Here is a 26,574-nt window from a genome sequence, read left to right as displayed (position 1 = left end):
TAATCTCAGTTACTGGGGAGGCTGAGGCAGACAGATTGTGTGAGTTCAGGAGTTCTAGGCTGCAGTGAGCCATGATGCACTTCAGCCTGGGCAACAGAGCAAGACACTGTCTCAAGAAAAACTTTCTTTTTCTATCAAGGCTTGCTTTCTAGACCATTATCTTGTTAGGGATTTAAAAAAATCTAATTTCTCAGTCAGTGCTGAGCAGTAATTATACTGTTCTAGTTGCTATCAGTCCTTTCTTGGGTAAGGAGTGGTCAGTGAGTCACAGGACAAAGTTATTTACATGATAAGAAAATGCATCTGAAAATATTTCAAAAAATGGTACCCCCATTACACTACTGAGAAAAGGGGAAAGGAGTGCCAAATAAATAAAAGTGAAAGCTAAAAGGGAAACCTGGAAACAGAATTGTGAGTCTGTTGTTAAAGCAAGGATACCTGTGTGGGAATTCATTTTCTACATGACAGCAGCTGCAAAGTTTTAAAGTCCTAAGGAGCAGGGAATTCCCCAGTGCAAATAGATCATGGTGATTTGATTTTGCAGAGGTAAATATCAAATTATGCTTAGGTATGAAATAATAGCATGTGCTCTGAGATCTGTTAATTACAACATTAAAAATGATTATTTTAAAAAATCACGTTTGTTGTAGAAACTTTAGAAAATATGGATAACAATAAAGATATAAAAACTACCCATATTCCCATCAGGCACAGAATCTGCTTCTTGTCCTTGTTTTTCATGAAAATCAGTGATCATTGAGAGGGAGAACTCAAGGAAATAGAGAGACTAGTTTATTTAAGCAAACAGAGAGATGTTGGTAAGGGAAAATATGATTTGTGAAAGAAGGGAAAACTAGCCTGTTTCCAGAAGAATTTGAAAATGTTTTGCTGAGAAGTTTACAGGGTGGTTGGGAAAGAGACTTTGAGGGAAACTGCTGTTTGTAGCCAGGAGGGCATGAGGTCTAGGGAAATGAAATTTTAAGAAATTTTTCTGTTGACTTCTAGTTCCAGTTATGGTAGACCTGGTTCTCTGAAACAGCCCACCCATTGGGGAATAGTAAAGTATCTGCCCTGCTCCCGAGTTTTATATGTATACTTAATAGCTAACAAAGATTGTGAAGAATTAATTACCAGACTAAGATCTGGGGGAAGATGGAAACCCAGATAGGCAAGTAAGTAATTTGGGGCAACTTTCCCCCTAAGGGGCCTTTGGTTATTCAGGAAGAGATAGATGAGGCAGCAGTTTTGATAGTTTCCCAGAGAAAGGAGGACAAAAATAGATGTTTAGGAGTAATCAAATGGGGGCCCTGGTAATTCTTTCCTATCTTGAGTTGGCACCTTGAAATATTTTACCCATCATTTTTGTCTTATTTTTTAAAATTGCCACAGCCACACCAACCTTTAGCAACAACCATTCTGATCAGTCAGCAGTCATCAACATTGAGACAGGATCCTCTACAAGCAAATAGATAACTTGCTGAAGACTCAGGTGATTGTTAGCATTTTTAAGGAATAACACATTTTTAAATTAAGGTATGTGTCTATTTTTTAGACATTATGCTATTTCATAATATAGAGAGTAAACATAAATTTTATATGTACTTGGAAGGCAGAAAATTCATGCAAATTATTTCGTTGTGATATTCACTTTACTGCAATGGTCTGGAACCCAACCTGCAGTATCTCCTAGGTATGCTTGTGTTGTTAATTCTTGCTATCTTACATCATGGAGGTGGCCATTTCTTGTGTCCATTCTACTTTCCAATTTTTTTCCTTGTCTTCTTTTTTCTTTTGCCTCAGCCATCTTTTATCTTAAATTTTCGAATTTAATTCATTTTGGTCTACTGATTGATATACATCTCATTGATATGCATTTCATTCTGCAGGAAAGTAGCAGAAAGGGGATGTGATATAAGTAGAATGACTCCTTAGCAACCCCTTCTTCTTTAATTTTTGAAGTCCCACAGATATCATTACAACTTTTTTTGAGCATAATAAATATTATTTGATTTGAAATAAACAACTGTCTAAAATAAATAATTCAAAAATATTTGTGGTGATCATAAACTTTATTTTCATTCATCTACAACCAATTTAAAAGTAACATTTTAGAAGAAATTTTTAGGAGGCATAGACTTCGGATTTGAATGGTATTTTCTCAATTTACTAACTGTGACCTTGAGAGAGTCAATTGCTTTAGTTCTCAGTTGCTCATCTCTAAATTGGGATAATATCTTATTTGCTAAAGTCAGGAATCTGAGTAAATAATTTCTTCCCTTTAAGCCGCAAGATCTAGGATCACCTCAATGTTCTATGTCTTTGAATTTTATGAATAAAGTCAGTAAGTGTAGATGTCTGTATTTCCTAGATTTTTTCCAGAAATGCTAATGTTCTGTACTTTTAATGCAAATTTCTTTCTGATGAAAAATTCATTTTCAGATTTTTATTGCATTTCAAAAGGAAGGGATTTTAAAAAGCTGGTTTGTATTTCAAAGAGAATTTGATCATCAACTGTAACTATGTTTTCAAAGGTCATTGAAACTTGAAGAAAAAGCTATTTGATTTCATAAATACTATGTTTTATATATATATATATATAAACACACACATATATATTATTGTACTTTAGGTTCTGGGGTACATGTGAAGAACATGCAGGATTGTTGCATAGGTACATACATGGCGATGTGGTTTGCTGCCTCCATCCCCATCACCTATATCTGGCATTACTCCCCATGTTATCCCTCCCCAACTCCCTATCCCCCACTGTCCCTTCCTTAGTTTCCCCCAACAGACTTCAGTGTGTGATGCTCCCCTCCCTGTGTCCATGTGTTCTCATTGTTCAACACCCGCCTATGAGTGAGAACATGCAGTGTTTGATTTTCTGTTCTTGTGTCAGTTTGCTGAGAATGATGGTTTCCAGGTTCATCCATGTCCCCACAAAGGACACGAATTCACCATTTTTTATGGCTGCATAGTATTCCATGCTGTAGATGTGCAACATTTTCCCTGCCCAGTCTATCATCGATGGGCATTTGGGTTGGTTCCAGGTCTTTGCTATTGTAAACAGTGCTGCAATGAACATAGGTGTGCATGTGTCTTTATAATAGAACGATTTATAATCCTTTGGATATCTACCCAGTAATGGGATCGCTGGGTCAAATGGAATTTCTATTTCTAGATCCTTGAGGAAGTACCACACTGTCTTCCACAATGGTTGAACTAATTTACACTCCCACCGACAGTGTAAAAGTGTTCCTATTTCTCCACATACGCTCCAGCATCTGTTGTCTCCAGATTTTTTAATTAATTAATTTTATTTATTTATTTATTTTTTATTGCATTTTAGGTTTTGGGGTACATGTGAAGAACATGCAAGATTGTTGCATAGGTGCATATGTGGCAGTGTGATTTGCTGCCTTCCTCCCCTTCACCTATATGTGGCATTTCTCCCCATGCTATCTCTCCCCAACTCCCCACCCGCTGCTGTCCCTCCCCTATTTGCCCCCAACAGACCCCAGTGTGTAGTGCTCCCCTCCCTGTGTCCATGTGTTCTCATTGTTCAACACCCGCCTATGAATGAGAACTTGCAGTGTTTGATTTTGTGTTCTTGTGTCAATTTGCTGAGAATGATGGTTTCCAGGTTCATCCATGTCCCTACAAAGGACATGAACTCATCGTTTTTGATGGCTGCATAATATTCCATGGTGTATATGTGCCACATTTTTCCTGTCCAGTCTATCATCGATGGGCATTTGGGTTGGTTCCAGGTCTTTGCTATTGTAAACAGTGCTGCAATGAACATTCTTGTGCATATGTCCCTATAAAAGAATGATTTATAATCCTTTGGATATCTACCCAGTAATGGGATTGCTGGGTCAAATGGAATTTCTATTTCTAGGTCCTTGAGGAATCGCCACACTGTCTTCCACAATGGTTGAACTAATTTACACTCCCACCAACAGTGTAAAAGTTTTCCTATTTCTCCACATCCTCTCCAGCATCTGTTGTCTCCAGATTTTTTAATGATCGCCATTCTAACTGGCATGAGATGGTATCTCAATGTAGTTTTGATTTGCATTTCTCTAATGACCAGTGATGATGAGCATTTTTTCATGTGTTTGTTGGCCTCATATATGTCTTCTGTTGAAAAGTGTCTGTTCATATCCTTCGCCCTCTTTTGAATGGGTTTGCTTGTTTTTTCTTGTAAATCTGTTTCAGTTCGTTGTAGATTTTGGATATAAGTCCTTTGTGAAATGGGTAGATTGCAAAAATTTTTTCCCATTCTTTTGGTTGCCAGTTGACTCTAATGATTGTTTCTTTTGCTGTACAGAAGCTCTGGAGTCTAATTAGTTTCCATTTGTCTATTTTGGCTTTTTTGCCATAGCTTTTGGTATTTTTTTCATGAAATCCTTGCTTATGCCTATGTCCTGAATGGTTTTGACTAGGTTTTCTTCTAGGGTTTTTATGCTGTTGGGTCTTATGTTTAAGTCTTTAATCCATCTGGAGTTAATTTTAGTGTAAGGTGTGAGGAAGGCATCCAGTTTCTGCTTTCTGCCCATGGCTAGCCAGTTTTCCCACCATTTATTAAACAGGGAATCCTTTCCCCATTGCTTGTTTTTGTCAGGTTTGTCGAGATCAGATGGTTGTAGATTTGTGGTGTTGCCTCCAAGGCCTCTGTTCTGTTCCATTGCTCTATATCTCTGTTTTGGTACCAGTACCATGCTGTTGTGATTACTGTAGCCTTGCAGTATAGTTTGAAGTCAGGTAGCGTGATGCCTCCATCTTTGTTCTTTTTGCTTAGAATTGACTTGGCTATGCGGGCTCTCTTTTGGTTCCATATGAAGTTTAAGGTGGTTTTTTCCAGTTCTGTGAAGAAGGTCATTGGTAGATTGATGAGGATAGCATTGAATCTGTAAATTACTTTGGGCAGTATGGCCCTTTTCACAATATTGCTTCTTCCTAATCATGAGCATGGAATGTTTCTCCATCTGTTTGTGTCCTCTCTTATTTCATTGAGCAGTGGTTTGTGGTTCTCCTTGAAGAGATCCTTTATATCCTTATTAGTTGTATTCCTAGGTATTTTATTCTCTTTGTAGCAATTGTGAATGGTAGTTCTTTCTTGATTTGGCTCTCTTTAAGTCTGTTATTGGAGTATAGGCATGCTTGTGATTTTTGCACATTGATTTTGTATCCTGAGACTTTGCTGAAGTTGCTTATCAGTTTCAGGAGATTTTGGGCTGAGATTATGGGGTCTTCCAAATATACAATCATGTCGTCTGCAAATAGAGACAATTTGACTTTCTCCTTTCCTAAGTGGGTACCCTTTATTTCTTTTTCTTGCCTGATTGCTCTGGCTAGAACTTCCAATACTATATTGAACAGGAGTGGTGAGAGAGGGCATCCTTGTCTAGTGCCAGATTTCAAAGGGAATGCTTCCAATTTTTGCTCATTCAGTATGATATTAGCTGTGGGTTTGTCATAAATAGCTTTTATTATTTTGAGATATCTTCCGTCGATACCTAGTTTATTCAGTGTTTTTAGCATAAATGGCTGTTGAATTTTGTCGAAGGCCTTCTCTGCATCTATTGAGATAATTATGTGTTTTTTGTCTTGGTTCTGTTTATGTGGTATATTATGTTTGTAGACTTGCATATGTTGAACCAGCCTTGCATCCCCAACATGAAGCCTACTTGATCATGATGGATAAATAAGCTTTTTGATGTGCTGTTGCAATCGGCTTGCCAGTATTTTATTGAAGATTTTTGCATCTATGTTCATCATGGATATTGGCCTGTAGTTTTCTTTTCTTGTTGAGTCTCTTCCGGGTTTTGGTGTCAGGATGATGTTGGTCTCATAAAATGATTTGGGAAGGATTCCCTCTTTTTGGATTATTTGGAATAGTTTCAGAAGGAGTGGAACCAGCTCCTCTTTGTATGTCTGGTAGAATTCGGCTGTGAACCCATCTGGACCTGCGCTTTTTTTGGTTGGTAGGCCATTAATTGCTGTCTCAACTTCAGCCCTTGTTATTGGTCTATTCAAGGTTTCAACTTCTTCCTGGTTTAGGCTTGGGAGGGCGCAAGTGTCTAGGAATTTATCTGTTTCTTCCAGGCTTACTGGTTTATGTGCATAGAGTTGTTTGTAGTAATCTCTCATGGTGGTTTATATTTCTGTGGAATCTGTGGTGATATCCCCTTTATCGTTTTTTATTGCATCTATTTGATTATTATTATTATTTTTTATTAATCTGGCTAGTGGTCTCTTTTGTTGAACTTTTCAAAAACCAGCTCCTGCATTTATTGATTTTTTGAAGGGTTTTTGTGTCTCTGTCTCCTTCAGTTCTGCTCTGATCTTAGTTATTTCTTGTCTTCTGCTAGGTTTTAAGTTTTTTTGATCTTGCTCTTCTAGCTCTTTCAATTTTGATGATAGGGTGTAGATTTTAGATCTTTTCTTGCTTTTCATGTGGGCGTTTATTGCTATAAATTTCCCTCTAGAGACTGCTTTAAATGTGTCCCAGAGATTCTGGTACATTGTGTCTTCATTCCTGTTGGTTTTGAAGAACATCTTTATTTCTGCCTTCATTTCATTGTTTGTCCAGACAACATTCAAGAGCCAATTGTTCAGTTTCCATGAAGCTGTGTGGCTCTGAGTTAGTTTTTGAATTCTGAGTTCTAATTTGATTGTACTGTGATCTGAGAGACTGTTATGATTTCTGTTTTTTTGCATTTGCTGAGGAATGATTTACTTCCAATTATGTGGTCAGTTTTAGAGTAGGTGTGATGTGGTGCTGAGAAGAATGTATATTCCGTGGATTTGGGGTGGAGAGGTCTATAAATGTCTATTAGGTTTGCTTGGTGCAGATCTGAGTTCAAGTCCTGGATACCCTTGTTAATTTTCTGTCTCATTCATCTGTCTAATATTGACAGTGAAGTGTTAAAGTCTCCCAATATTATTGTGTGGGAGTCTAAGTCTCTTTGTAGGTCATTAAGAAGTTGCTTTATGGGTATCTGTGTCCTCCTGTATTGGGTGCATATATATTTAGGATCATTAACTCTTCTTGTTGCATTGATCCTTTTACCATTATGTAATGCCCTTCTTTGTCTCTTTTGATCTTTGTTGTTTTAGAGTCTATTTTATCAGAGACTAGGATTGCAATTCCTTTTTTTTTGCTCTCCATTTGCTTGGTAAATCTTCCTCCATGTCTTTATTTTGAGCCTTTGTGTATCCTTGCATGTGAGATAGGTTTTCTGAATACAGCACACTGATGGGTTTTTACTTTTTATCCAGTTTGCCAGTCTGTGTCTTTTGATTGGGGTGTTTAGCCCATTTCCATTTAAGGTTAATATTGTTATGTGTGAATTTGATCCTGCCATTTTGCTGGTAGCTGGTTGTTTTGCCCATTAGTTGATGCAGTTTCTTCATTGTGTCAATGCTCTTTACCATTTGGTATGTTTTTGGAGTGGCTGCTACTGGTTTTTCCTTACCTTGTTTAGTGCTTCTTTCAGGAGCTCCTGTAAGGCAGGCCTGGTGGTGACAAAGTCTCTCAGCAATTGCTTGCCCATAAAGGATTTTCTTTCTTCTTTGCTTATGAAGCTTGGTTTGGCTTGATATGAAATTATAAGTTGAAAGTTCCTTTCTTTAAAGATGTTGAATATTGGTCCCCACTCTCTTCTGGCTTGTAGGGTTTCTGCCAAGATCCTCTGTGAGTCTGATGGGCTTCCCTTTGTGGGTAACTGGACCTTTCTCTCTGGCTGCCCTTAGCATTTTCTCTTTCATTTCAACCCTGGTGAATCTGACTATTACGTGCCTTGGGGTTGCTCTTCTTGAGAAATATCTTTTTGGTGTTCTCTGTATTTCCTGGATTTGAATGGTAGCCTGGCTTGCCAGGTTGGGGAAGTTCTCCTGGATAATATCCTGAAGAGTGTTTTCCAGTTTGGATTCATTCTCTCCATCACATTCAGGTACACCTATCAAACGTAGATTAGGTCTTTTCACATAATGCTATATTTCTTGGAGGCTTTGTCCATTTCTTTCACTCTTCGTTCTCTATTCTTGCCTTCTTGTTTTACTTCATTGAGTTTATCTTCAATCTCTGATATTGTTTCTTCTGCTTGGTTGATCCAGCTATTGAAACTTGTGTATGCTTCGCAAAGTTCTCATGCTGTGTTTTTCAGCTCCATCAAGTAATTTATAATCTTCTCTAAGCTGTTTATTCTAGTTAGCCTCTCATCTAACCTTTTTTCTAAGTGCTTAGTTTCTTTGCATTGGGCTAGCACATGTTCTTTTAGCTCTGGGAAGTTTGTTATTACTCACCTTCTGAGGCCTGTTTCTGTCAATTCATCAGATTCATTCTCCATCCATCTTTGATCCCTAGCTGGTGAGGTGTTGTGATCCTTTAGAGGAGGAGAGGCATTCTGGTTTTTGGTGTTTTCATCCTTTTTGCACTGGTTTCTTCCCATCTTAGTGGCTTTATCTACCTGTGGTCTTTGTAGTTGGTGACTTTCGGATGGAGTTTCTGAGTGGACATCCTTTTTGTTGCTGATGAAGTTATTTCTTTCTGTTTTTTAGTTTTCCTTCTAACAGTCAGGCCCCTCTGCTGTAGGACTGCTGGAAGTCTACTCCAGACCCTGCTTGCCTGGGGATCACCTGCAGTGGCTGCAGAACAGTAAAGGTTGCTAGCAGTTTCTTCTTCTGTTATCTTTTTCACAGAAGGATACCCATCAGATGTCAGCCTGAGCTCTCCTTTATGAGGTGTCTCTGGATATACGGGGGTCAGGGAGCTGCTTGAGGAGACAGTCTGTCCCTTATAGGAGCTCAAGTACTGAATTGTGAACTCCATTGTTCCATTCAGAGCTGCTGGGCAGGTACATTTAAGTCTGTTGCAGCAGAACTCATAACTGCCTTTTTTACCAAGATGCTCTGTCCTGGGAAGGTGGGGCTTTGTTTATAGGTTCCTGTCATGCTTATGCCTTTTTTCAGAGATGCCCTGCCCAGTAAGGAGGTAGCCTAGTCACAGTCTGCCAGCAGAGGTGTTGTTGAGCTGCTGTGGGCTCTGCCCTGCTGTTGTGTGAACTTCCTTGCAGTTTTGTTTATAAGGGTATAGTTAGATCTGCCTCGGTAATGGCGGTCTGTCTCAGTAATGGTAGATTGTCTCTGTAATGGCACACTGCCTCAGTAATGGCAGATGCCCTTCACCAACAAAGGTGGACCGTCCTGGGTCCAGCTGTGTTTGCTGTGAAACTCTCAGTCCAGAGTGTTTTGGATTGCTGGTCTTTGTGGGTGTGGGACTGGCCAAGCCAGAATCACCTGGCTCCCTGTTTCAGTCCCCTTTTTTTTCAGTTGAATGGGTAACTCTGTCTCCCAGGCATTCTGGTTGCTGGTTGAAATGGCTCCCGGATTTGTGTGAGTTTTTGTGCGAAGACCTGCTGAGCCAGCTGAAACAGCAGCGCTGGAGACTCGTGTTGCTTTTTCGCCAGGGAATCTACCGGTCTATGGGCAGTAAAAATTCATTTGGTAATGCGGTGATTGCTCACCCTCTGCGTTTTTTCTGGGAAGTGCAATCCAGAGCTGTTCTATTCGGCCATCTTGGATCATCCTATGTTATATTTTTTAAAAAAGAAATAATGATGATCAACTATTATTATTTATTTACCTACTTGGGGCTACAGGGAAGAGTTGGTTCTATTTAAAAGGGTAGAGAGTCATTTTTGCTTGAATCTGTAGGAAGACCATAAAGTAGGGATACTCAACTTGAACTTTGAATTTTTTCCCATCTTGTGAATCCATGCCTAAGGCAACTTTGTTTTCACTGAAAGAGTTGAATACCTTTGTCAAAATGATAAATTTTCTCTAAAGAATAGACTTATTGTTATATGCTCAATGTGTTTTTCCAAAGACCTAATAAGAGGAAAGTGAACTTTGTTAGAGGCTTCCTTATGAGATCATGAAAAGCACCTTTCCCAGAGGATGAGTGTGACCAATCTAAGTTTTTTTTTTTTTTTAAAGAGATTCAAACTGAAAGCACCTATTTCTGAATTTGCAGGTAGGGATTGGGATTCCAGTAACTGTTCCTAGACTCTCTCTCTCTCTAGTCAAGACAGCCTACAGCCATCACATTCTCAAAATCCCAAATTCCAAATGCTCCAAAATCCAAAACATTTTGAGTGTTGATGTGCCACTCAAAGGAAATGCTCACTGCAGCATTTCAGATTTCAGATTTTTGGATTAGGGATGCTGAACCAGTAAGTATAATGGACATATTCCAAAATTCCCAAAAAATCTGAAATTCAAAACACCTTTGGCCCTAAGCATTTTGGATAACAGATACTCAACCTATAATCCAAACAGAGACTCCTGTGAGCTCCTCATGTATGTCTGAGGCAGCTTGCCACTCTAAATAGGCCTTCCCTATCCAATGCCAGCAGTCTCAGGTGTTCTTAAAAGGGTGTTCTTGGTATTGCAATGAGGCTTAGGGGACCATTCTATTTCAGATTCTCTTCAAGTCTGCCATATATTCTGGTCCAACATTTCCAACTCACACTTGGCCTCTGTCTCTATGCCTAGTCCCCATGTTGTAATGCCTCCACTAGACTGCCTAGACATAGTGTCTTGATAAACCCTGTGACTGCACTCTGGTCTTCTGGTCAGTATACTCTACTTTCAGGCTGGCCTAGGCCTCCAGTCTCCAACTCAGATTAACAATCAAGTTACTTGAAATATCAGCCATTATTTATGGTAATTAAAAAACATCTTCATTTCTCAAAGAAGGATGTTTACTAAATTGCTAATAGTAATAGCAATATTAATAAAAATCCTCTATAATTGCCTCAGTTGCCTTTCATAATTAGAAAACAAATTTACTCAAACTATGACTTTTCTTTGCACCATTTAGCAAAATTCATTTTTGGAAAGCATGTTTTCACTGAAAGTATAGGTTCTTGTAAGAAATGAGAACAAAGAAAGAGGTTTGCTAGAGATAATATACTAAGACTTCCAAGCCGTTGCCTCTTTCATTTAAGACTTTTCTTTGCCCTTTGCAAGGGAGACTCTAGGGAACATAGTTTGAGAGTGAAAACAATTTCTTCTTAAAAGACAACATATTTGTTAGTAAAATTTGTGAATGGAAGTAGACAAGATTCTATAGTTCTACCAAGTAATAATGGCTGTGTGAGAAATTTTCTAACTTGGAGCAGAAAACCATGATTCTTACATTATCCTGTGATTTTTATAGTGTGCTAAATAAAGTAAAAGTAAAGAGACTAGCATTCAACTGTTTCAGCATGTTAGTAAATTCTTTCATTGGATCAATAGTAGAGGTAATCAAGGTGGCATTTAAATTAATTAAGCTTTTTTGAGTTTAAATTAGAAAATGTATTTTGGTTACTAGATAAACAAATCATATTTAAATGAGATTTTAAAAGATTTGCTTTTCTGTTTCATGAATTTTATGAAACTTTGCTGTGTATATCACTTCTAAATCAGGGTTCAGAACACAGAAGTCCATTTGAAAGTGATAACAAGTGTTGTCACATAAACAGAGATTAAAGGATATTTAGTTGAATGTTTGTCATGTTTATGTGTGTAGACGACTGCTTATTTTGATGCTGATTTTCTCTCTTCAAAATAAATTGCTCAAACTGAACCATATTCTGTTCTTACATAGGCATTTTCTTTGTTTTCTTCCTTTACAGATCTTTTCGTTTTCAGGGTAGGGTTTTTATGCAGTTTGTTTTAGTTGGCAAAATGTACCTTAGATACATAGCAACTAAAATATATACTATTAATTTTCCCTTTTCTGGAGGGATTGAGCCAAAGCCTTTTGTTGTATTAATTAATGTGATAATCATTAGGGTCACAGTCTTCCACTAGGCATGTTACCTGGACAGGTTGGCACCATACAGATGAATAGTACTACCAGTTTATGACCAAGGTGGGATTATGCCCTGATACTTAGGTTCCTGCCCCTGAGGAAAGTGCTCACAGGGCTAGACAGGTTGCTGTGCTCAGAAATGTGGAGCCACTTATTTTTACCTCTCTTGCTATCTGTGTATCCCTTTTGGAATGCCAATGTTATAGCATGTCAGTGTGTGAGTCCAGGAATCTATGTTTGACAAGCCAGTATATGAAATACTTGGTTATAATTGGTGGTGCCTTTTCTTACTTTAACTTTGATTTACTGTTTGAAGCCTGCTTTCCCAGTCTGCTTACTCCATGAAACATGAGGAAGGAATACGAGTCTGCTTATGTTCATGGAATGTAAAGGAGGAATCTGGGGCAGTAGCTGCTGAGAAGATCCTAGAAATTTTGTCGATGAAAGGATGATGTAGACTTACAACAATTTGTTGAAATGACCAGATAAGCTTGTATAGTGGATTTTGTGGTTGTGTCCTCACTATCTCTTATTTCTTGCTCTCATTTTGTGTTATTCGTGCAGTTGAGGGTAGTAGGATAGTAGTGAGAGGGCTAGAGAATGACTGTATCAAGAATTTCAGAGTGGGTTCTAGTTTTTTAAACCCTAACATGTGAACCCCATCATCTTGCCCCTGTGTTCAGAGAATAAAAGTGTAAGCCAATCAGTCAGTGCTTTCTACAATGGCTTAGGAAATTTGGGGTATTTGATGGAAAAGAATGCATGCTGGGATCTGAAAGATCAGTACTTTCACTCCTTCCAGGCAGTGTGATTTCAATATGTGGAAATGATACAGAAAGTGGTTTTTTTTTTGTCACCACCAGAGAAGAAAAGACATTGGATGGTGCTGATTGAAATAAAGGCAGGAGAAAGGGAAAGAAATCAGGGCTTTGATATTATTGTCGAGTTGATAAATCAAACCACACTGACGTCTTCCATTCCTCTGAACTATCCAGTTACCAGAGTCAATAAATCCTCTTTATAGTTTCAAACCAGTTTGAACTGAGTTTCCCATTACTTATAAAATGAGGAGTCTAGGCTGATACAGAATGATAGTTTTGGAAGGACTGTAGAAAGAAATGACTTTAATTATTTTGATTGCTCAATTTTAATATTTAGCAAAGAATAAAATACAAAACTTTCATTTTGCATAATCTCCTCAACAATACACTGAATGAAGGAAATAAAATCTTGCCCAATGGTCTTTTAGTTCAACTTAAAAGGCAAAAATGAATAGCTTGCCAGATGGAAGAATATAATAGTCAGTATTAAAGGGCTAATTGTTTGTCTTTTAACCAGCTTGAAACTTCTCTTTATTATTTATGAAGTCTTGTTTTGGAAGTATTCCTTTAGATTAAATCCTTTTGCATATTCTGAGTATTTTAGGAACTTGTAACTATTTAATAAATCTTCATTTAGAGAGTTTTACATGGCTGATTTTCAAATGGATTCTCGATACGAACATCGTTCAGGGTGATGATAACATCAATAAGAACTCAGAGTGTCTGTCCCTATGTATGTCTAGGTGATGCAAACTAAATGTCAAGCAGGACACGTAAATTAGAGAAGAAGAAAGTTTATTTCATCAAGGAAAAGGTAGAGCAATGAACTTAGAAGGCAGACTTCTGAAATTAAATGCTCTGTATCAGGGCTAGGAAAATCGCTTTTATTTATTCAAAAGCATTTATTAAGTGTCCATTCTGTACATTTCCACACTCAGTGCTTCATGGAATAATCATCAGACTAAAAGTTCACATTTCATATTTCAACTCGACATCACTGCTTCCACGTAGCCTTTCCTTCTTGGTCCAGATCCTTTCTCTTATGCAGTTAGTAAGGCACCACATCATTTTGTTTTGTTATATACTATTCTTTATTGTATTCTAATGTATATGAGGTAGTAAATTACAGGGACTTTGCAGACTGTACAACTGTGTGTGAATCTCGGACTCTTTGCTTATAAGTTGTGTAACTTTGACAGGCATTTGGCATTCTCTGAACCTTGGATTTCTGACTCATCTGTAGAATGAAGATAATGATTTCTAACTCTTATGGTTATGGTTGTTTTGAGAATTAAATGACATAGTACATGTGAAACACCTAGCATAGCAACTTAATGCTAATTAGCACATATATTATTAATACTATATGCCATTAATTATAATAGATTTAAAATGAAAAAGTGAATTTTTATCTTAGGCTAATCATATTGAGTCAGAAACATTATATTTGGTTAGTCAATAAATGCTTATTGATTTGAAATTATCTTTGACTTAGACTCTACAGTAATATAAGATTTTGAGCCCCTGTTATTCAACCATATAGTATATAATTTATCATCTCAACTTGCTAATAATTAAGTGCATTGCATTTATAAAGCACTTTGCTGCTATTAAAGTAACTTTAATGCATTTTGCATAATTTGATTCTGTGACTTTGCTGGGTAGGTGATTACCTTCATTTGATAGATATGGTAATTGGGGATTAGGAAACAGAAAAGATGGAACTGTCAGTAAGTGGAAGAATTGAACTAAAACCTAAATTTTTTAGGAGCCATGGTTTCCCTCTGTAAATATACACTGAAGTCACCTATTCTTGATTGTTCTTACTGATTTGTAGTTATGAATATGTCAACTACTGAAAACTCTTTTCGAGTAGCCTTAACTTCCTGGAAGAAAGATGGCAGAGGATAGCAAAGAAATAAAACAGAAAAAATAGCCTTAAAAAGCACTTTTAGGGAAATGAGTAGAGGTCTTTCAGAGGCACACGCAAATTTTCAAGGATGTATTTGTATCATATAAGTCTAAACTTCTGGAGATTATTAATTGTTATATTTTAACTATTCTTTGCTTTGTAGCAACAACCATTCTTTTGAGACAATTGTTTTCTGCAGATATTTATCTTGTGAAGAACTAAAAGGGGAAAACCAAATAATCATTTCAGGATAAAGTGCAACAAAGGGAGAAGCAAAAAATGTTTTTCAGGGCAAGCAATGATTTCAGACGACCACAAAGAAACTGATTGCTGTCCAACCAGTAGCATGTCAGCAGTATATAAATTTAATATGTTTACATTGCGGCCTTTACATTCTGAGACCTAAGGGCTGCCGAAATAATTCCCAAGAAGTAATAATAGCAATGCTAAAAATAGCACCCTGATATAGTTCAACCGTAACCAGAGAACACTACTGAGCCCACTTGGACCTGAACTACAGAACTATATTTTTTTAAAGTGACGTTGTTTGAAGCTGCTAAATTTTGGTCATTTGTTACACAGCAATAGAAAACCAGTATAACAGTGTATAATTAGTGTCAAATTAGTAACAGGAATGAGAAAGCGTATGAAAACTTAAAGGAGGGAAAGATGAATGTGGCTGAAATGGACAGGGCTGTCCTTGTTTGCAGCAAGTGTGCTTTTTCCTGCCTCCAGGGCCTTCAGACATTCTATCCTTCTTGCCTTCACTTTCTCTATTAACAATGAATCTAAACAAGACCCATATCTTCACAGAAGCTTTCTTGATATCTTTATCTTATAATACTATCTCTTGTCAGTGAACTACTGTTGACAAGAGATAGCATTATAGGGGTTATTGCTGAAAATTTTCTCAGTAATTTCATTGTTTTATGTACTCTCCCTTCTCAACCCCTAAGCCTATAATCTCAATTCTCTATTTGTCTTCCCCAAATGCAAATTAATATTAAACATCTGACTGATTAAAATATGCCTTGAAAATTCTGTAGAGAAACTGTTGAATGAAATTTGTGAATTTTTGTACTCACCTTACTTAAATCAAATGAAGGTTATTTATTTCCCTGTTACACTAATTGCTAAACTTACCTTCTTAATCAGGTATGGGAGGTAATAGAGATCATCTCAGAATTCTGCCTGTCAAACTACCATTATTGTTATTTAGCGATTTCATGAATAGGCATACTTTCTCCATACAATTTGATTGTAAGCTACTTGAAGATAGGATGTCATCTCCTACTTTGCTAAAGCTCCCCACTGCATTTATGAGAGTACATTTTTGTTAAATACTTCTTGAATTAAATTGCTTTTTGGTGGAAGGAGAAGAATAAAATGTGCCTGTTGTCTTGAAAGCTTTTTATTTATTAAATTTGGATCTCCAGATCTAAAGCTAAGTGAAATGTCACTCAACTGTCTAGAAGCATTCACACTGATGCAGCTAACCTGTCCAGTTATTTCAGGCAATTTGCTTTAGTGCTTTGACAGTGATTGCTGTGGGACATTGGGCTTTAGAATGCAAATTTCTGAAATCCAGAGAAGAAAGTCATACATGTTTTGTAAAATGTCATCTACTGTTGGGATCAATGAATAAAGGTGGATCGGGGTAAAAGATCTCATGTATTTATGTGTTTTTTCATATTGGTGTCTCTACCTTTTATCTTACTAGTTTATACTATCTAATTCAAAAAGTCAAGCCTATCTTTCCAATTTTTTGAATAATATAAATGTTTAGAAAAAAGCTAAAAATCATGCTACTTTAAGTACAGTAAAATATGTTATAATACACTTTAAATACTGTATCAGTTCATTCTCACATTGCTATAAAGAACTGAGACTGGGAAATTTATGAAGAAAAGAAGCTTAATTGTCTCACAGTTCTACATGACTGAGGAGGTCTCAGGAACTTACAGCTATGGCTGAAGGTGAAGGGGAAGCAAAATATGTCTTCTCATGGCCAGAGAAGGAGGAAGAGAGAGAGAAGGGAGAGGTGCTATACACTTTTAAACAAGCAGCACTAGGGGGATGGCGCTAAAACAATAGAAACTACCCCCATGATCTAATCACCTTCTGCCAAGCCCCTCCTCCAACACTGGGAATTACAATTTGGCATGAGATTTGGGTGGGGACACAGAGCCGAACCATATCAAATATATTAAATATGAATTAAGTATATTTTAAAGAAATACAGTAGACATTTTTCTTCTACAGGAAGGAACATGTGAATGCTGACCAGACCTCTGGTATTATCAGGAAGGTTAGCTGCATGATAAAAGTATTGAATTCCAAGAAAGGAAAAAGAAATTTTCTTTAAGAAACATATTCTTCAAGAAGAAAAAGAGAAAAAACTTACAGTACATGAACAGAAGTATTGGAAGGGTTAATTCAATTAGCAATTAGAAACAGCATTGAGAACTGACTTAGAATGATCAGAAAGATAAGTTTCTGCTCCATCATTGGTATAAATTGTTCAGAAGAGATTTTAATTTTTCTTTTTGAGACAGAGTCTCGCTCTGTCACCAGACTGGAGTGCAATGTGTGATCTTGGCTCACTGCAACCACCGCCTGCTGGGTTCAAGTGATTCTCCTGAGATTACAATTTTTAAAAAAGTATCTCTGAATGAGTCATCATTATTTTCTATGATCTTTATTTGCAAGTCAGAAAATCCCCTGCCAAAAGGAATTTATTTCAACACATAACTGTATGTTTCCTATCTCATCCCCAAACCTAGGACTGTCACTATTTTAACCCTCCATAATTAACTCCAAATGAAGGCAGCATAATGTGTTTTCAGTACTTCTCAAAGTATTACGTAAGTATGATTTTTTTTTCAGTAGAGAAATTGATAGCTGGATGCATCTGAAATCCCTTAGCAAATTTATGCTGGAGTTGGCAGGTTTTGGAGTCTCTGTCACCTGGCTGCCATCCCTCTAGTCATTAACTTTCTTTATGATTAGCCCTAATAATTAGTTTCTCTAAGGAACAAAGAATGGAATAATCATCTTTCATATTTGAAGGCGATGCTGCCAACATATACTGTCTGCACTATATTTATCATCACGGCAAGACTTGTGCTTGACGTTTTATAGAGATGAGAGTTTGAGTCATGTCTTCCTCAGTTGCCTTTTTTGGCCAGCGACAAGAAAAAAAGCAGAGAAAAAGGGTTATAGCTGTGACTGTAGAGCAGTAGCAGTTCTCTGATACCTTCAGTAAAAAAAAATTAAGAAATGAATCTTATAATTACAAAGGCTATTATTATATACAAATGCAATATTTTGCAACACATCTGTCTCCAAATAGCTCTTAGGTCTCTGTAAAGATCCCTTCACTGTAAAGAACACACCAATGACATTGATTGGTTCACCTGTTATGTTTTATAGTTATCTTTCTCATATTTTTAATGAAATCTTTCAATTAAACTATCTCTTTGAAAAGGAGTGCATTTAAACTCAGTAGTGGCACTTAACAATGCAAGAACAGTTCTTTTTCTTCCCTTTAGTGCCACTATCTACACCAGAATAAGAACAAATTGTAATAGCAAGAAGTTAAGTTCTTAGAGGAGTTTTCATTAGAATTGTAGAAATGGACAAGCTGGTGTTTTTGCTAAGCTGAATTTCAAATAGCTGACTAGATATAACATGGTTAGACTGCTATTTTCTTGCAAACTTACTACAGAAAAGGCTATAGAAATGTCACTGATTACTTGTGGCATCATTAATATTTTAAAGTGTGACATTATAAAATATTTAAATGTAAATATTTTGATGTGAGTGTCTTAATACAGTTGCAGCACAGTAAGATTAGAAAGGTCTCATATGCAGCATTTTAATTAAATCCATAAAGAACACTCCTTTAACTTCGATGCAAGCTCTTGTTTAAATCCAGTATAAAGCTTGCATTTGTTGATTGCTTCTACAAATTATGTGCCTCACAGTCATACTTTTTTTTCCCTCCACTTTTTCTGAGACAAATGATCATTCTTCTGTTTGGAGTTTTTCCTAAACAATTTATTTAGAGAATTGAGTTTATAAGGCCTGTTTACGTGAACCTTAATTATCATATTTCTCTTTGGGCTCAGAAGACAAGGTTCTTCTTATTAGTTTCCTGTTTAATGGATAAGCCTTTGTGTATTCATGGAGCCGATAAATCTACCTACTTTTAACATTTATTAATATTTTGATGTCAACATTGTTATTTTCTGCAAAAAAAGTGCCTTGTAGAGACTTTTAGCAATATCATCATCGGTAACACTGTTTACTGAATGCCTAAATTGGGAATAAAGAGGAATAGAATATTTTCTATTTCAGAATGTAGCTGTGTTCAGACTATGCATAAATATTGATCTCATATCCTTATACAACTGTGAACTGTGTTGACAGATAGCTAGGAAGTTAAAATTTCATTCCTCCGTCCCTTCCTTCTTTTTTTCTTTTATTCCTCACTGAGTGCTTGCTGTGAGCTAGGCACTATGCCAGGCTCTGAGGGAATAATATTGTGAAATAGATATAATCCCAAGAAGCTTACATTTAAGAAATACACATAATAAGTCTTTTAAAGTCAGTATTTACACTTCTTTCTTGCCCCGTAGTGTGCCCAGTCCCAGATGGTGTATCGTGATTAGTGTAAGGCCGAGACTGTAAGCCGTTTATGGTCATGTTGTCACCTACTTCTCCAGCCTTCTTTGAAGTGAGCGCTGGCCACCTGACTCAATTATGGCCAATAAGAAATAAGATGAAATGAATTTCTGGGAGGATTGCTGGAAACATTTTGTTGCATTGGTAAATTAAACAGGCATTGATAGCACCATCCGTTCTCCTCTCTTTTATCCTTTTGTTTCTGTCTTCAATGTAGACATAAATCATTGGCAGGCACCTAGTGACCGTGGAGGAGATGGCCAAGGAATTGGAGACACCACAGAGTTACTGAACTAATACCTGCAGTCTCTTATCTGCAAACTGACTTTTATGTGAGAAAAATAAACTCCTATTACTTGAATCACTATTGGTTAAAGTCTTTGTTACTTCAAGTTGAATGCATCCTAACTATTACAAAGTGTAAGTGGGCAATTATGTACAGGGTAATAAATGCTGTGATAGGGTATTTACAGGTGCTATTTTGAACATCTTAGGATAGTCTTGTCATTTGAGTTCAGAGCAGGCTTTTTGGAAGACTGATACCTAAGATGATCTTCAATTTAATTTAGGCTCCCTGGCCAGTTTATTGCACTGAGTCATGGATATTGGAATCGTGATATTCACTAAGGATTTTGTAATTTTTGTATATGTGTGTAAACTTCTTCTTTTGTAGATAGACAGCAGTGCTCTTCTTATATATGTTTATATTGCTAAAAGGATTTTGTTTTCTTCCAACTTATAAATAAAGATGATAGTTCAACTTTGCTGTAGGATGATTTAGTTATGATATCGTTAGAGGCTCCAATACTCCTGGTTGAAACAGAGGGCACTTAGCTACTCCTTTGGCTGCATCTGTGCAGATGTGGCATTGCCTTCGGGTCAAGTCTCTTTAAGCACCTCAATTCCATTAGGAGGCTGGCTGTTAAAACAGAAGGAGCTGTATTTAGCCTGTAACATAGAAAAATAACAATATGGGCACTTGAAAGAGGCATTATCTGAGCTCACCATTGCTCAATACCTAGTGAAAACTTGGTTGAGAGGAAGAGTATACATGCAGGTTTGGCCAAAGGATTTACTGTTCATTCCAAAAATCAGTCACTGGCTCATACCAGGTAAGCAGAGAGCTGGGAACCTCATTCCATTTCTGGTCACCCCTGTAGGAATGCTTTTGCTAAGTTGCACTTTGATATTACATCACTGGACCACTTTGAAGGTGTTACGTTAATGGTGCTGTTTACTATCTCACACAATTTACTATCTCTCAGCTCTACGTGAAAGTATCTTTTTTGTTCTTCTATGGAATTGGTGGATTTCATCTTCTGAACACTGAGAAACATGCACAGTAATTGTTCATGCTTTCCCATTTCCCATTATATAATTCCCAATGTTTGGCTTATTTTTGACAAATGAACAGCCTTTTGATATGCCTTTTTTTCTTTTAAGGCTAATCTCATTCATGGGTCCATCTTATATTTCTTACTTTCATGTTTCTTTTTCCCCTCAATTTATTCCTATTTTGAAATTTGGTTTTACTACATTTTGTGGACTTGAACTGAATAAATTTTTTTGTGGAGTGTCTCCACATTTGTGCTGGTATAAGGCAGGGTATGTGTGCACACATACAAACAAGAAACATGAGAGGAAGTGCATTTTGCTCGTAGCACTACAGAATCAAACGTTATTTTTTTTTCTGTTGGTTGAGACAAGTGAATTTGGGTAGGAGTTGTTTTGAAAGTATGTCCTCAACATGACTCTTAATATTAGAAGGAATGTTTTTAACCTTTCCCCGTCCCTTGAGTTACTTTACTTTGGCTTAAAAGTGTTTTTGGTTGAGAAAGAAAGTTTAAAATTGATAGTTCTCACAGCAGTGTTTGCAATTAAAGTAGAAGCTTGGGGAGAGAAGGTTGGGGAATGTCTGAGGAAGATTTTCCTTTTTCTTTTTTCCGCCTTTTCAGCTTTAGCTCTAAATCAGACTTTTTTGACTTTAAAGCACTAGTTTGAAACTATCTGGCAGTCTGAGTGCTATCACTTAAGAATACTTTTCCTTTATAATCATAAAGATTAATGACAACTAAACACTCTAGCTGGCATATTTGCGATTCTGATGTCTAGCCCTTTTGAACTTAATAGTGGATGAATTTAATGTTAATCATACATTTAATTGCATGAGACTTGTTATAAGAGACACTGGAGAAGATGGAGAATTTTTCTATTAAGGCAGGCGTTGAAGAAATGGGTATATTTTGGACTTTGAAGGAATCTGAATTAGTCAGGAATTTGCTCCTCTGGCACCCAGTGAGATTCCAAAGGAACCCAAGGGGATTACTTCCTACAGAGACCTCTGGCATTTTTAGCTGGGTGGCGAGGTTAGATAGGGGAAGATTTTCTTCATTCGTTTATTACCACTTTACCTCATCATAGAGGCAAAAGTAAAGCTTGGGGGAGATGGCCCCAGTGGTAAAGAAGAGACTTGAGTTGGGGAATCAGCTCCCCATCTCTGACCAATCTGAACAGGCTTTTGCCAAAGACAGCTGGTCAGCGCTTAATTTATCCATGAGAGGAATATGCAGTCAGGATCTTGGCCTCCATTACCTGTGACTGAACTCTCTGTTGCATGGAATCAGTGCTGGCAGGGAGAAGAATCTCCAGAGTAGGGGTCGCATTGTCCCCTCTCCATCCCCAACGCACACACACACATGCATACACATTCTCGAAAGGAGAGAAGTGTGCTACATTAGGCTCACCTACCTGATCTTAGGGAGCCTGGAGCACATATTTCCCTACCCTAGATACTGAGGATGCAGGAAGCAGAGGCTTAGATTACTGGAGCTGGCAGGAGTAACATTTAGGAAAAGCACATTTGATTTGGAAAGACATAAGACATTTATTTAGAAAAGAATATGGCTGAGATAACATATGAGATATTTATCTTTTATCCTACTTGTATTTTCCATTTTTCTTTCCAAGGCATCAAATGGATAATATGCTCTTTTGTGTTTATAGTCTCAGGGGATGGATGTAGCAGAACGATCAGCAGAAAGTCACATGCCTAACATTTCCTTTCACTTAGTCCCTCAAGATTTAACCCCGGAGTGCAGAGAAGATTTGCAGATATAGACAAAGTGTCTCATCCAAGAGGAAGGAGAGCAGGAGTTCAACTCAAAGTAGAGAGACAGAGAGAGTCCTCCAGTGTCTGCCATAGTTCCAGCCACATCACAGAGGGTAGGAAGGAGTGAGCCTCCAGGATCCGCAGTCTTTTCTTACATTGCTTGTCAATGAGATATTTATCATCCTTGTTTACAGGGCTTGTCAGTTCAGAGCCTTAGATGAGCCTCCACGATCTTTAGCAAGGCTCTCTATGTTCCTGTCTGCCTCCCTACCGTACACAGTTCTTACCTCTCAGGGGCTTTGCTGCCTAACCTGATGGTTTTAGTTGTTGGCCTTCCATGTTTTGTAGACCCACAGAATTCTCTCTTTTTCTTTGTTTCCCTCTCTCTGTCTCTGTCTTTCTCTCTTTTCTCCACTCGGAAGAAATCTGTTGTGTTTTTAACCCCCGGGAGGAAATCTTTTTCTTTTTCACATTTCTGACTGTCAGAAACACTGTCAAGGTTTGGGTATCCTCTACTTTTAATCCCCTCTATAAAACTCCCAAGATCAGGCTTTGGAAGATACTAGAAAAATTGTAAGCTACTTTCCTTTTTGTTCCATATTTATCTCCAGTAAAGAGCACAGTCTAGTTGCCTGCTTGAATTAAGGAGAGAGCAAAGAGAAAAGTACAGGAAGAAAACGTAGTAGCAGGTCAGTAATTCAAAACATTATTCCGGCCACGTGGGCATTGTGGGGGTATGCGTATGAGACAAGCAAACAAATTAAAGTGAATTTGGTAAATATTTACTTAGCCCCACTTGTCTAGGAACTGTCATAAATACAGACCACCCTCTCTTCCCACCAACACCTTACATGGCTTTAGTATTTTTTATGTTGGGTGGTGTTAGGATACTTCAAAGCACTTAGTAAGTGAATGTGGAAGTTACTACCCTTTAAAAAACGTGGTGCTAGAATATGGTTGCAGGTAGAAATGTGGGGGACTTGTAGCTTAGAAATGATGTGTGGAATGAGGAGGAGAAAGAACAGGACAGAGAATGGAGACAGGGGAATGTCGTTCTCTCCATGCTTTGAGAGGAGGCAAAGTTTAATCTCTTCTTAAGAGGGAGCTACTAAGTCGTGTCTTACATCGACAATCACTCCTTTTGAGTGGCGTAGGCCCCCTCATTATTCCTCCCTCTACTCTCTGTGTTTAACTTTTGATTCTTTTCTGGTTTTTTTTTCTTTCAATTTTGCGCTTCTATTAAATGAAGCTTTCACATATTAGCTTTACTTGAAAGCATTTGATTTAGCCCTCTGCCGGAGCACTGAGCTTTGATGTAATGCTGGGCACTTTGTAAAGTCTCTACCTCTCTTATACTTCCGCTCCTTTTGTTTATACCTGGGCATGAGATGTGTCTGATGACCCACTGAGCCACATAAAGGATCACTGAAAAATAGAGACAATGGCTGGGCGGGCAGGCCCCTGAAGTGCACCTCTAGATTGTGGCTGAAGCAATAAACCTCTCCGTCACATTGCTCATCACTGATGTCCCCTCAGGAGGGCCTCCTTCCTTGGAGCTGGCACCGGTAGTGCTGTGGTTTGGGTTAATGTGGTCTTGTTGAGGAGGATGCTGTTTTTCAATGTCCTCAGTTCCCGACGTACTTTGAAAAAGGTGAGAAATGCCTATTGATCAGTTGGCTCTGGGAGGAGGCCTTGCCAGAATGACTCTACAGGCACTCCCAGCAGAGCTCTTATGTCCGCCGTGTGTGCTGACCAGATCTGCACCCATCCCAGGGTGCTTTTTAATTGGAGTGGCTGTTCAAACAGTAGTGTGATTTCACAGTTTTCATTTTCCCCGACTGTACTCTAGGCTTCAGCTCTTTAAGTAGGAAAGAGAATGGTTTACTTTTCAGTATTCTCTTTTTCATTCAAAAACAGCTCATAAGATGTTTTAAAGGAGTTCAAGCAAATGAGAATGGTTGACTCAATTATCTGTACTAGGGTAAATTAGCAATTTTTAAAAACAAAGGAAACTCTTTTGATCCCCATCACTGTAGAATTACCATCAACCGTATCTTCTTCGCTGATAACAAAAGTTTGCCAAGTAGGCTGATTCTGCTTGCTTCTCAAGCACCCAGGAGTATTTTAAGAGAAGGGGCCAATTGAAAGGGCTCTTTGAAAAGAAAATACAGTGTTTAATTCCCCACCCACGATTACCTAAGGCCCACTCCTTGCTGCAGAAGCAACTTCTTGTATGAGCTAGGAGGTCACATTCCAGCAGTCTGATTCTTATTAGCTGGGGCATCCTGAGCAAGTAGCTTAACTATTCTGTATCCCATCTGTAAAATGGGAAGAATAATAATGAATTAAATGAGGTATTATTTGTAAAGAGCTTTAAAAATATCTGATACTAGGTGAGCTCTGATGATTCTCCATCAGGCTTTCCCTTAGGCAGCCTCTCAGTGCCAGGGTACCCCTTCCTCTAGGATCTCCTCCCTGGTTCTTAAATCAGGTGTGAAAGGGAGAAACCAGTACATTTTAATAAACTGTCTTCCTGCTTCCTTGAGAATTTGTGCTTATTATTACTAAATAACATTTGTATAGACCTTACTGCTCACAAACAATTTCTCCTTCTTTGTAGAGTTTTATCCACACTACAAGCCTGTGAAGTTAAGAAATGGTGGGAGATGTGTTCACAATATATCATGCTTCCGCCCCCTTTCTGATAAAATTATCCACTAATGCTAATGATATATTAAAGGACAATACCAAAAAGCCAAGGCTCAGGTAAAAAAGGAGATGGATATTTTTACAGACCAGACACAGACTACATATACAACATGGGGAAAATGCCATAGGGTTGCTGGGCTATGAACCCAGTAACAGGGAAGTGACAGCAGGAACTTGGCCTCTGTGGAGAATAGTGTTACATGTTTTCATGTCAGATAGAGGACTAAAACCAGGCTCACAGCATAAAACTAGGGACTGGAGTACAGCACTCTGCTCATAGAGGCTAAAATACCCAAACGGCCAAAAAACCCAAAGGCTACAATTGCTGCTTGAAGCTATGGCTCATAACAAGCAGGGTGCCTTATGAGAAAATGATCAAAGTTCCTGCTTTGCAGCAAGGAGCTAAACCAAGTCCCCCACAGCTTTCCTGACTGCATGGCAATATCTCCATGTCACAATAGGTCGCTGGAAGACCTGGTTTGGAACAGAGGCCCAGGGCATGGAGTGGGTGAGGAAGCAGCACCGGATGCAGAACCACTGGACAATGAGAAGTATGTTTCCATTGGATTTAACAACAAGGGGTCTATTGATGAACGTAACCTTAGAGAGTTTCATGGAATTGCAGATGCAAGTACAAGAATAGAATGGGAGGGTAACTGAGGGTAAAAGGAGGAGTTAGGCATACTGAGTGTAGATATCTTTCTCAAGAAATATAGACTATGCTTCTCCTATAGAGTGTCAGGTGCAGGAAACACTGAAGAGGCTTTGGCTGCCTATATGCAAATGGAAGGGGCTGGTATAGAGGGAGTGGAGGAAAGGTTCAGAAGGTGGGCTGAGGTGGCATAGACTGAGGCATGACATAGCAAGGTCCTGAGAAGAGGCCTGTGGTGCTTTGGACTAAAGGGACTTGGAAATGGAGTCTTTTATTAAGAATAATACAGAGTAACACAGGTTGCAAAGTACCCTCCCCCTTTACAGGAAATTGCCAAAGATTGGATACCATGGGGACTGGGATAAATTGAGATGGATCTATTCCTTAGGTACAGAGATCTGTGAGGAGTGAGAGCTCTGAGTGAACATGGGGTGGTGGGTGAAACCCAGAAGAGGGAAGGCTAGAGGAAGTGGAAGATCAGAACTTGTAGCAATTAAGGATAACCCAGATGGAATAGCTAAGAGTAGCAGAGTCCTGTGGCAGGAAGAACCTCCACATATTCATTAGCACATGAAGCAAACTCCCAGGTTTCAACAGCAAGTTTTGTTGCTGGTGAGGATGGAGGAAGGGATTCTAAAGGGACTAGATTTTCTTTGTGAACAAGTGGGACTTGGAACTAGCAAGATTTATATATTAATGCTAGTGTGACACTCAAGCTTTTGATCATGCTTGGAATGCATTTGAAAAATATTTACTTATATATCTGTCTCCCTCTATTAGACTGTACGATCCTGAATGTAGAGACTATATCTTACT

The sequence above is a fragment of the Aotus nancymaae genome, unplaced genomic scaffold, assembly GCF_030222135.1.
Source record: "Aotus nancymaae isolate 86718 unplaced genomic scaffold, 86718_ANA_hifiasm-v0.15.2.pri h1tg000062l, whole genome shotgun sequence".
NCBI lineage: Eukaryota > Metazoa > Chordata > Mammalia > Primates > Aotidae > Aotus > Aotus nancymaae.
This window is presented reverse-complemented; position numbering follows the sequence as displayed.